Source organism: Enhydra lutris, unplaced genomic scaffold, assembly GCF_002288905.1.
Source record: "Enhydra lutris kenyoni isolate GAN:26980312 unplaced genomic scaffold, ASM228890v2 scaffoldscaffold27, whole genome shotgun sequence".
Lineage (NCBI taxonomy): Eukaryota > Metazoa > Chordata > Mammalia > Carnivora > Mustelidae > Enhydra > Enhydra lutris.
Genome location: NW_019154111.1, coordinates 24,529,892 through 24,541,363, shown reverse-complemented (window position 1 = coordinate 24,541,363; position 11,472 = coordinate 24,529,892). Strand labels below are relative to the sequence as shown.

Genomic DNA, 11,472 nt, shown 5'->3' with positions numbered 1-11,472 from the left:
TCATTTCAGAATATTCTCCAACTTCATCAATTCTAATTATAAGCCATAGTGAGGTCCCTTGTCCCCTTTCTCTGAGTTTACCTATTCCTTTTATCATTCTTCAGGCTTTTTTTTTTTTTTTTAAGATTTTATTTTTTTATTTGACAGACAGAGATCACAAATAGAGAGGCAGGCAAAGAGAGAGGAGGAAGCAGGCTCCCCACCCAGCAGAGAGCCTGACATGGGGCTCAATCCTAGGACCCTGAGACCATGACCTGAGCCGAAAGCAGAAGCTTTAACCCACTGAGCCACCCAGGTGCTCCTCTTCAGGCTTTTATATTTGATAATTTCTCTGTCTTGTGCATTCCTCTCTATTCTTACAGACTAAGTCAAATATTACATAAAGTTGTCTTTGACTGCCTCAGGTATAATTCTTAGTCTTCTGTACTTCTTTACTTCTTGATCCATATATCTGTTTTAGTATGAACCATGCTATATTTTCCAGTCTCTGTTTAATATGTATATCCTCCCAAAAAGACTATGTGGTTTATGATGGCAAGCACTGTTTTAGTCACCTTTTGGTGCTTATCACACATAATAGGTGTTCAACAAAAGCTTTAAACTGAATTATTGGGATATTTACAAAATCCCAAGATCTAAATAAAGGTTTAAGAACATATTTAAGCAGGAATGCTGTTATATGTATATTTGAGGCCTAGCTAAATTAAAATCGAGATCACATGGTAGGGAAATATGAGATGCCAAAACCAACCCCACAGAGGAAAGCAGGTTTGGGAGTGACCAGCTTCAGACATTGACTTAACATAAATAGAAAGAATGACTTAAGCCCAGTGTACTGGAAATAATTCCACTGTGTCAGATCTCTTAAGGTCCAGACTGTAGAATCTTTAGTTTCCTCTCATTTTTCAATACCCATGGGTCTCCAATCCTCCCTCCAGAGTCCCAGGGCTACTTTCAGGCATATTAAACTGTTTATTTATTAATGTTCCATATTCTTTTTCACACTTTCACTTCTTTCTCTGCACATACTTTTCCTTTGCCTGAAATACTCTTCCCTCTTCCTCTTTACTTATGATTGAAATGCCAACTTACCTTCCTATACCTCTAGAAATTTAACATAATCTTGCAAATTGGGTTAGATGTTCCAATTATGTATGACCAGAGTAGTTGGAAGGTCTTCACGTTATAGCACATATTACACTACTGTGTAATTGCCTACTTACTTATCTGTATCCTTTTCTGATTATAAATGGAAGGATAAGTACTATCTATTTTAATTTTAATTGCCTCCCCAATGCTTAGAACTGTCTCTGGCAACTAGTAGGACCTCATTGAATGTTGAATGATTACCTAGGCTCCTTCAGAGAGCATCTTTCTCCATAATACCACGTTTTTGTTAGGAACCTGTCACTTCTCTCTGTTTGTGCTAACAAGTACAAGGCCATATACTGAGCATGAAGAATCTCAACCTATTCTCCACATTTGATTATTGGGGCTATTCTCTTGCAAAACTAGACATCTAGGTCATGGCATTTTACAGGCTTTGATCACTGAAGTTACTGACTCTGCTCTCCTTTCCTTTAACATCACAATTCCCAGATTTTTAACCTGCCACAGTCATGGATATCACTGATTTTCTGACCTTTGCTTTGATGTTATGGTTTCTGGCTTGTCAGCTTGCTGCCAAGAACAAGAGTCCATATTATTTGGTTACTGCTTTGACCTGGGGTCTTCTGGATGGTTGACTAATTCCTGATTTACAGCAATCTTAGAAATCTTCATTCCCAGTTTCATAATCTCAGACTCAGCCTGAGTTCAGCTTTCTGTTGGTTCCAGTCCCTTCTCTGACTAAACTTGAACTAGTCCTCTTGGAAAAATGGCTCAAAAAACTAGTACCTACATATAATTAATAATATCCACAGGTATTGAAGGCTGAAGGAAAGCTTACCTAATGTAAAAAGTGTTAAGATGTTTACTGTTTCTAATAACATGTAAAATGGATCTAGAGCAAATTAAAATTTTGTTTTTGTTTCTCTACATATGAACTTATGAGAGATAAAATTAATATGTATTGGCAGAATTATATGGTTGCTACATAGGAAAAATATCATTATCTTAACTATGAATCTTTGATTATTACATTATTGGTAGTACTAGATCAAGTATATTGTTTTAGTTTGGTATGAGATAATAGGTGGGATACATGATACATATATGGAGGCATGAGGTACAAAGGATGGTAGGTATTTTGCTCTGAGACTATGTACCCAAGTTTGTAAACCTCAGATGATGTTCTAAAAGGCCTGCAAGCTGGCAAAGGAATGCAAAAATACATGGAGCCAAACACAATCATGATACATAAGAAGATCCTGAAGACTGAGACAGAAATGGAGGGAAAGGCCCCACAATGAATGAGAAAAGGAAATATTAATGTCCATTGAGGAAATTTCTATTCCCATAAGTAAAGGAATAGGAATTGTGTATTGATCCTGTGAGGGGGGTTTTAAGAGGATAAAACAGATAATAATATCTGACTAGAAGAAAGTACACACATTTGGTATTTCATGACAGGGACAATGAGACAGAAAATGAGTTGTTTGCATAGACCCTTTGTCTTAGGATTGCAATTACCTGTAGCAATATTACAAAGTTGGCTCCCCTGGTCCAAGCAAAACAAATATAAAAAAAGAAGGGGAATTGCATGTCTGTTTTCCTGAGAAAGTATTTTTACCATCATTATTACTTTCTTTATACAGTATCCTCTAACTTTTGGAGATAATGACTTCTTAGAAAAGTGACTTGGGCTGTCTTCTACTATGTTTAGTTTATACACTTATTTTTGTCATGGAGAACTTTAAGGCCATGTCAAAAAAACTAGGCAGGATGTACTGAAGATACATTGACAATCCAAATGTGCGGAGTTGTTACTCTTAGGGTATATTCAACAACGATATTACTTTAGAAAAATTACATTGTAATACTTTGAAAGCCCCATTAAAATACATAAACATGAAACATTTAATGTGCAATACTAACTGTCACTGCAGAAATTACCCAAAGCAGAAGAGTTCATCTAAAACATGTTATTGAAAAGTAGGTGGTAAGTGAACATTACCCTACGCCTCCACATCAGTATGAATTGACAGCTAACAAACTGCATTTTAGAGACCATTTTTTGCCATAATATAAATTTCCTCTTAACCAAAATGTGAGGCACAGGATAGTTAGTGAGCACACAATTTCACAAGAAGGCCACTATTTCTGAGATCCTTAAACTTAATAACACCCCAACTAATACACAGACATACACACATACCCTACTGCCTTTTTTTTTTTTTTTTTTTTTTTTTTTTTTCAAAATTCTTCAGTCGGGGTCTTTATGTATTTTTTATCATGATATTTGGGTTCACTTTTATTGTGAGCCAAGTAAGTATCTCAAGTAAATTATTCAAGATCTCTATTACCAGTGCATTTAAAAATTCAGCAGAACACCTATAGCTATTTTTCATAAATATGATGTAGAGTAGGATACCTATAGCTACTCTTGTAAATACACACACACACACACACACACACCAGCATAGAAATAGCCAGGCTAATTAACAATGCTATTTATTTAGAAAAATTTCTACAAAATGGACAAAGAAACTTCAGAAGTAATAATCACATTTGAAATTGGTTAAATTTATGATGAATGAATACAGGTTCAAGGCCACATTTTTACAGTTGTAATCAGCAAATTATTGCAGATGTAATACTTTTCCTAGAGTCAATACAGGCATTTCTAGTGACTCAGAGAACTGAGGCTCTTTCAGGGAAGTAATGCACAGAAATTAAAGGAGTAATAAGCACTACAATGTCCAGAAACAACTGAATGTGTAAGTGAAGAGTAAGTACAGTCCATATAATGAATATATAACTTGACACACTAACAAAACCTTCTTGTCACAGATTAAACCCTACTTAGCCTATGATAAAAATAAATGAGTTACTGCATTTCTACTTATTGGCAATGGAAAAGTTGTACAAGAACTGAGAGAGTTAATGGAAAATTAATAATAAAAAGGAAGGGCAAAAATGATAAAAGTAGGGTGTTGGATAAGATATAGGGTCATAGACATTTATATAGTCAAGAGAGGAGAAGATTGAAGGGGATTTGATCACAGTCTATAAATACCTTACAAGTATCTGTATAAGTGAAAGAATATGATTATTCAAAGCATCAGAAGATGGGAGGACAAGGAGCACTGATCTAAAACTAAAGAAGAAAATGTTTCAGCCTTATATGATATTAAGAAATACTTTCCAACAGTAAGAGGATTTGGCATTAGAAATAAAAACCAAGGACAATACATAAAGTTTAGAGAATGCCTGAAGATGATGTACCTACAAGTACAGAGAATAAATCAGAAATGATGAAGGGAAGAATGGAAAACAGTGAGGCTCACAGAATCAGAAGATACACTTGTTCAGGATGTGTGAAATGTGTTAGCTGCCAGTCTGTTACGTATGATTCTCCATTAAGTCTCATCCTAGGAAACTGTACCAAAACTGGGAAAGCAGTTTAAACAAATGAAAAATTTTAGCCTATACTTTGATCAACTATTCTACTATGACAATTGATGATTTCCAGTTTTGGGCTATGTTCTTACATTTGATAAAGAGCAATACATTTAAGTGCTGTAAGTTAGAGTTGATAATAAATTTACATACATTCTTCACACATACAGAGATCTACACATAGTATACTCTTTACAATTGCCTTAAATATACAGGTTCAGAACCTCTACTATAGAAAGTTAAATAAGAATAAAAATAAGAATAATAGAGATCACTAAAAACAATTTTATTTCTATAAGTAATACTTTTCCACCTGAGAAAAAAGGAAAACCCAATAACTTACATATTTCCTTTTCTTAAAAAGACAACTAGTATAAAAATGTTAATTCTCTAAATAATGAAAAACCCTTTGTTTGTTGCTTTCAATCATTTGTCTTTTTCATAGTTCAAACTTTAGATTTTACTTTTTTCTTTCATTTTTTCCTCTTACAAGTGAACCTCCTAACACCTTATCAAAAGTTCTGGATTTTTTTAGTTTTAAGAGAGATGCTTTAAAGAATAAGAAGCAGCTTACTTCTCTCTCAGTACAGGATGTAGATGAAGATAAATAAAGGAATTACTGCAAACAAGGAAGTGTTTAGCTGAAGCTAAATGAAAAGAATTTGCTGTAGACCCAATTCATTAATTCCCTCACTTTAAAACAGACAAAAAAGGAATTTCTTTAAAAATACTTATTACTTTTTCTGTATCAAGAGATGAACTAAGTACATTTAAGAGTATAGGAAAGTTCTAGCTAAAAATGATTTTGATCCAATCAAGGCATTTGACCTGCTTTGTTTCACTTCCCTAGTTTCTTGTACACATTACTTCGTAAGAATCAATACTTTTCAGGTGGACAAAGTGGAAGTTTTTCACAGGTGAAAACTAGTTGTCTAGGAGTTTACGATAGGGTAGGGAACCTTTAGGATGCTAGTACTTATACTTTTGACAAGACTGACCATACGTAAAGTCTGGGGAGAAAAGTAAGTGAAACCAGAGAGAGATGACATCCTTAGAGGACACAGAATATTTAATAAGAACACAGGATGGAGGGGGAAGCAGGCTCAGCAGGTTTTAAAAATTGGAGAAGGTAGAAATCACAGAGAAAATAATCACAAGAAAATTTCAGGAGTTCAAAATTATAGCATTTATAATCTGAAATCAGAATAAAGTGGTCACTGGGTTATTATTCTGGAATGGATATGCTAGTGATTGTCAGCAAGAAAGCCAAAAGCTCTTAACTGGTGAGATAAAGTATTTTAATAAATGATATCTTAGAGTTGTGTGGATTCTTTATAAACTTTAAGAATTATAAGAATTATAAACAAAATAGAAAATATATTAATAATTTACATGTTCAAGTGAAGTAATTTCATTTGACTTTTACATTAAGAGCATTATAGATCAAGTTCACCAAATTAAATGTAATTCATTCTTCTGTCAAATACTGTTTTGTAGCATATGATTAGAACAATTAGAACAGTTGATTATTAAATTTCCCTGTCTTAGGCTTAACACCAAAACATGTGACAGAAAAATGTCTAAAAATGAATAAAAGAGCAAGGATATAAAAAAGGATGCAGAGTCAATTATCATATGGTTTCGCTTATTTGTGGAGCATAAGGAATAACATGAAGGACAGGGGAGATGGAGAGGAGAAGTGAGTTGGGGGAAACTGGAGGGGGAAATGAACCATGAGAGACTGTGGACTCTGAGAAACAAACTGAGGGTTTGAAGTGGGAGGTTGGGTGAGCCTGGTGGTGGGTATTATGGAGGGCATGTACTGCATGGAGCACTGGGTGTGGTACATAAACAATGAATTCTGGAACACTGAAAAGAAATTAAAATATATATATATATAATTTTTTAAAAAAGGATGCAGAATATGTAATCTTACTGTATTAGCTCTATGACTTCTCCTTTTTGTTGCCACTAAAATATGTATCTATGTTGCTCTGATGACTGATGAACTAGCACAATTTCAAATTTTTCCTGTTTCTCCCTTCCTTCTTCCTTCTCCCCTTCCCTCTCTCCTTCTCCCTCCCTCTCTCTCTCTCATTTCTCTTAATCATCTAATTTGAAATGTTACTTAATACGTTTAAATCAATTATGTGCCCCATACTTAAGAATGGCCTGTAATATTATTTCCTAAATCACACATTTTAGAAGACTTCAGTGCCTAACTAATGGAATTCTCAAAAAACCTATCAAAGTGTTTCAGAACATAAGAAATATATCAATGGGACAGAAACAGTTCTTCATTATGCTTTACACACAATTTTGCTCAACTGCTTATTTTAATTAGAGCAGAACTCTAGCTTCTGCTCATTGGTTTAGCATGAGCAATAAAATGAAGTTTATTTAATTTTCTAAAATAAGTAAAGCAGAGTAAAGTTAATTAAAAGTTAATTACAGAATAATGAATCATCTACCCTTGCTGTGCTAGTGTTGCCCAGATGATTAGATGCTGTCCTCCCTGAATACACTTCCATTCCCAGAAGCTGAGTATTCTCTTCATTCAGCATAGGGATTTTCATTTGTGTACTTGAGAACTTTATGTTGCCTTCTTCTGAGGGCAGCTTTTTTAAGGAAACAAGCACATAGAGGCACCCATACACACCTTCCTACTTTCTCTCTTTTTATATGCTTTCCCCAGGCATAATTTTCATTTAGGCTTCTGATTGCCTTTTAAATTTGACAGAATATACCTATAAAATTCGTTAGTAATTGTTTCATTTCCCAGCATGGCATGTGTAGTTAACCTTGAAAGACGGATTGGGCGTTAACTGTAGTGAACCCAACCTTTGCCAGTATCACAAAGGTCATGGGTCTGTTCTCTCTGGTCCTGTGTCTTCAAAGAGAAGGTTTTGTACATACTGGAATTAGAATGCTTTTACTGCTCATTAATTCATCATTAAAATGATGTTAACTAATCATTCTCTATAAGGCTCTGGTGTACAGATTTTCTGGCATGAATCGCTGTAGCTTGGCTCCCAGCCATTTACAACTTGCTGAAAACAGCAGCATTCATGTTTTTGATAGATTTAAATCTTTTGTGAAATTTTATTGTAAGTAGCAGGTCTTATAAATTGCACTGGGAATACAGTATGGCTTATACTGAGAGTATCTTTATTTTCATGAATGGATATATGTATGGAAATACCTGAACTTCAATTTCAGTTTTGCAGTAGGGTTCTCTTAGCATAAGGAATAATATATAATGAATATTGTGTTCTCACCTCAATTATGCGTCTTGCACTTTGACATCATAAATACTAAGGCAATGTAGCAAATATTGTTACTTAAAATAGGGAAAGAAAATGAATCAGTCTAACTTACAGTATTTACACTGATTATGTATCTGGTCTATGTAAAAAGCTACAAACTATTAGTTTTGCAAAACTGTTCAATGATTCAATGATACAAATGCATTATGAAGTAACTACAAACAATTGAATTTTCAATCTTTTTTAAAAAGTGTACTGGGAAACAAACTGGGGATTGCTGGGGGCCAGTAGGGTCCTGGGTGATGGGTATTAAGGAAGACACTTGATATAACAAGCACTAGGTGTTATATGCAACTGATGAATCACTAAACTCTACCTCTGAAACTAATCATACACTACATGTTAACTGAATTTAAATAAAAACTTTTAAAAGGTATACTCTATATTCCACATCCAAACCTTCTGCTAACAGATACATGTAGAAGCATTTATTTCCCTACATGCTGTTAATCAGATGTTAAATAAGAAGGAAATGGGTGGAAAAGATCTGAAAATAAAGTTTCAAGAGGGTCTTTTAAACAGGAACTGTGAGAAGTTGGAAGAAGGGAAGGTGCAATCTTGCTTTTACAACTTCTTACTTGCTGTCATTCAAGATCACTACTCTAAAACTTTCCCTCACTCTTCTTTTAAATGTTTTTCCCCCTGCCTTTACATTTTAGTTATATGTGCAACTGCATTATTATATCCTAGTTTTCTGTTTCTCAATTTTCCACGCTTTAAAAAGATGAGTATAAAGGTTCAATAAATGAACAATCAAACAAAGAAATAAATAATTCCTTTCAGTTTAGAAATGCTGACTTCCATTTTAAATATCACTTTGAAATGTTGATTCAAAAATTCATATTCATATCCACTTCACAAACACAGATACTGGCTGTTCATTTGATACAGGCACAATTTTGTAAGGTAAATTGTTCACTTTTTTTTTCTTGGCATTAAAATTCTTTACGATAATGTTATTTAGATCCATTTGACTCAGATAAGTCTCTTTAATAATACTTGAAATTCTTGGTAGAGAGAAGTAAAATAATTTAACCCATACTATAAAATTATAGGTAGTTTACTATAACTGAGCAGAAGTAAACAGGGTACACTGAGTAATGGAAATACCTTCTTTTGGTTTTTTGGTTAGAAAGGGAGATGGTCAAAATGTGCTAAGTATTTTTTTTTATTTTTGTCGGGGGGAGGCTGGCTAAGTATACTTTATTGGTGGTACATGACAAGGTAGGGCTCCCTAAGCCCCTCCCCTTCTTCAGGGGTTCTGGGATGGAAACTGTGGAGGTCAAAAGATTCTCAGTGTGTTGGGGATGAGTTGGGGCAGTTACTCCCCAGTAGCTGAGGGCTGCCTCCTCTTGTTGGGCCTGGTGGTTCAGGTGGGTCTTACTCCTTGGAGGCTATGTGGACCATACACCTCCTGGTTGCTGTAGCCAAATTTATTGTCATACCAGGAAATATGCTTGACAAAGTGGTCACTAAGAGCAATGCCAGCACCAGAATCAAAGGTAGAAGACTGAGCGTCACTGTTAAAGTCGCAGGAGACAACTTGGTCCTCAGTGTAGTCAAGGATTCCCTTGAGAGGCTCTCCAATGCCTGCCTCATCAACTTCTTGAGGTTATCGTATTTGGTAGCTTTTTCTAGGCAGCAGGTCAGATCTACTACTGACACACTGTGGGTAGGGACCTGGAAGGCCATGCCAGTAAGCTTCCTATTCAGTTCAGGGATGACCTTGCCTAAGCCTTGGCAGTGCCAATAACGTTCTAGGCAGCCCTTGGCTATCATGTCACAGCTTTCTAGAGGGGTTGTCCACAGTCTTCTGGGTGGCAGTGATGGCATGGACTGTGGCCATGAGTCCCTCCACAATGCTGAAGTTGTCATGGATGACCCTGGCCAGAGGGGCCAATCAGTTGGTGGTGCCAGAGGCACTGCTGACCATCTTGAGGGAGTTGTCATGTTTCTTATGGTTCACACTCATCACACACATGGGGGCATCAGCAGAAGGGGAAGAGATGATGACCCTCTTGGCCCCACCCCTCAAGTGATTCCAGCCTTCTCCATGGTGGTCAAGACCCCAGTAGACTCCACAGCATACTTAGCAGCACCACCCCATTTGATGTTGGTGGGATCTTGCTCCTGGAGGATGGACACTGGCTTTCCATTGATGACAAATCTCCTGTTCTCAGCCTTGATGGTGCCATGGAATTTCCAGTGATAGAATCATACTGGAACATGTAGACCATGTAGTTGTGGTCAATGAAGGGGTCATTGATGGTGACAATATCTACTTTGCCAAAGTTAAAAGCAGTTCGGTCAAATCTGTTTCCTCTGACCTTCACCGTTGTGTCTTGGGGACTCTGCTGGCACTGCACCAGAAGAAGCAACTGTCTGCTGAATGGGTAGGAACAGAGAGCCACGTGCTAAACAGTTTCATACTGTCTTCACTGCTGGAGCATAACTAGGTTTCTAAGTGTTTCATTCTCCATAGAGACAAGTTTGTGATTAAAGATTACAACCCTAATAATCACAAATCATTTCTATTAAGAACACAACAGAAAAAAGCTTATGGATTATAAAGCACTATACATAAAGATCTATTGTATTATTATTATCTCTTGTTATTATAACCAATTTATACATTTACTTAGAGTTCAAGTTTTACTATTTTTATGTGACTATGCCAGTTAATGAATAGGCAAATATCCAGTAGATATGTCAAGATCATCCAGTTAATTTATAAACTTAACACAAAGTGACTGGCAGATAGTGCCATGAAACATCTAATTTCTTTGCATTGAACCATATGAGTCACCTATTTGAACCAGAATACAGTATATAAATATGTTCTAAGAATTTTTTATATAGGGGCGCCTGGGTGGCTCAGTGGGTTAAAGCCTCTGCTTTCAGCTTGGGTCATGATCCCAGGGTCCTGGGATCAAACCCCGCATCAGGCTCTCTGCTCAGCAGGAGCCTGCTTCCTCCTCTCTCTCTGCCTGCTTCTCTGCCTACCTGTGATCTCTGTCAAGTAAATAAATAAAATCTTTTAAAAAAAAGAATTATATATTGAACTAATTATTTTTTCATGTTTTTGAGCTCTTATTTACTGAATCAAAAGTTCATTCTTTTTTTTTTTTTAAAGATTTTATTTATTTGACAGACAGAGCTCTCAAGTAGACAGAGATCACAAGTAGGCAGAGAGGCAGGGAGATAGAAAGAGGAAAGCAGGCTCCCTGCTGAGCAGAGAGCCGGATGTGGGGCTCGATGTGGGTCTTGATGTGGGTCTTGATGTCGGGCCCGATACAAGGCTTGATGCGGGGCTTGATGCAGGGCTTGATCCCAGGACCCTGGGATCAGACCTGAGCCAGAGGCAGAGGCTTTAACCCACTGAGCCACTCAGGCGCCCCAAAAGTTCAAACATTCTAAGAAGTATATAATTGGCAACACCATGTAGGAAATCATGAGAAATCATAGATGAAATAATAATGCAGCAAGCACCCATTTAAATAATCACAGTGTATTTCAAAGAATATATATGTATTAAATAAATATCATTGTGTAAAATCATAGTATAACACATACATATTAAATAAGT

At 36.0% G+C, this 11,472-nt stretch overlaps 1 pseudogene; it reads right to left on the bottom strand.

The window, feature by feature from the left end:
• Window positions 1-9,266: 9,266 nt before the first annotated feature.
• LOC111152101 lies at window positions 9,267-10,186 on the bottom strand (annotated as a pseudogene).
• Between the last annotated feature and the right edge of the window lie 1,286 nt (window positions 10,187-11,472).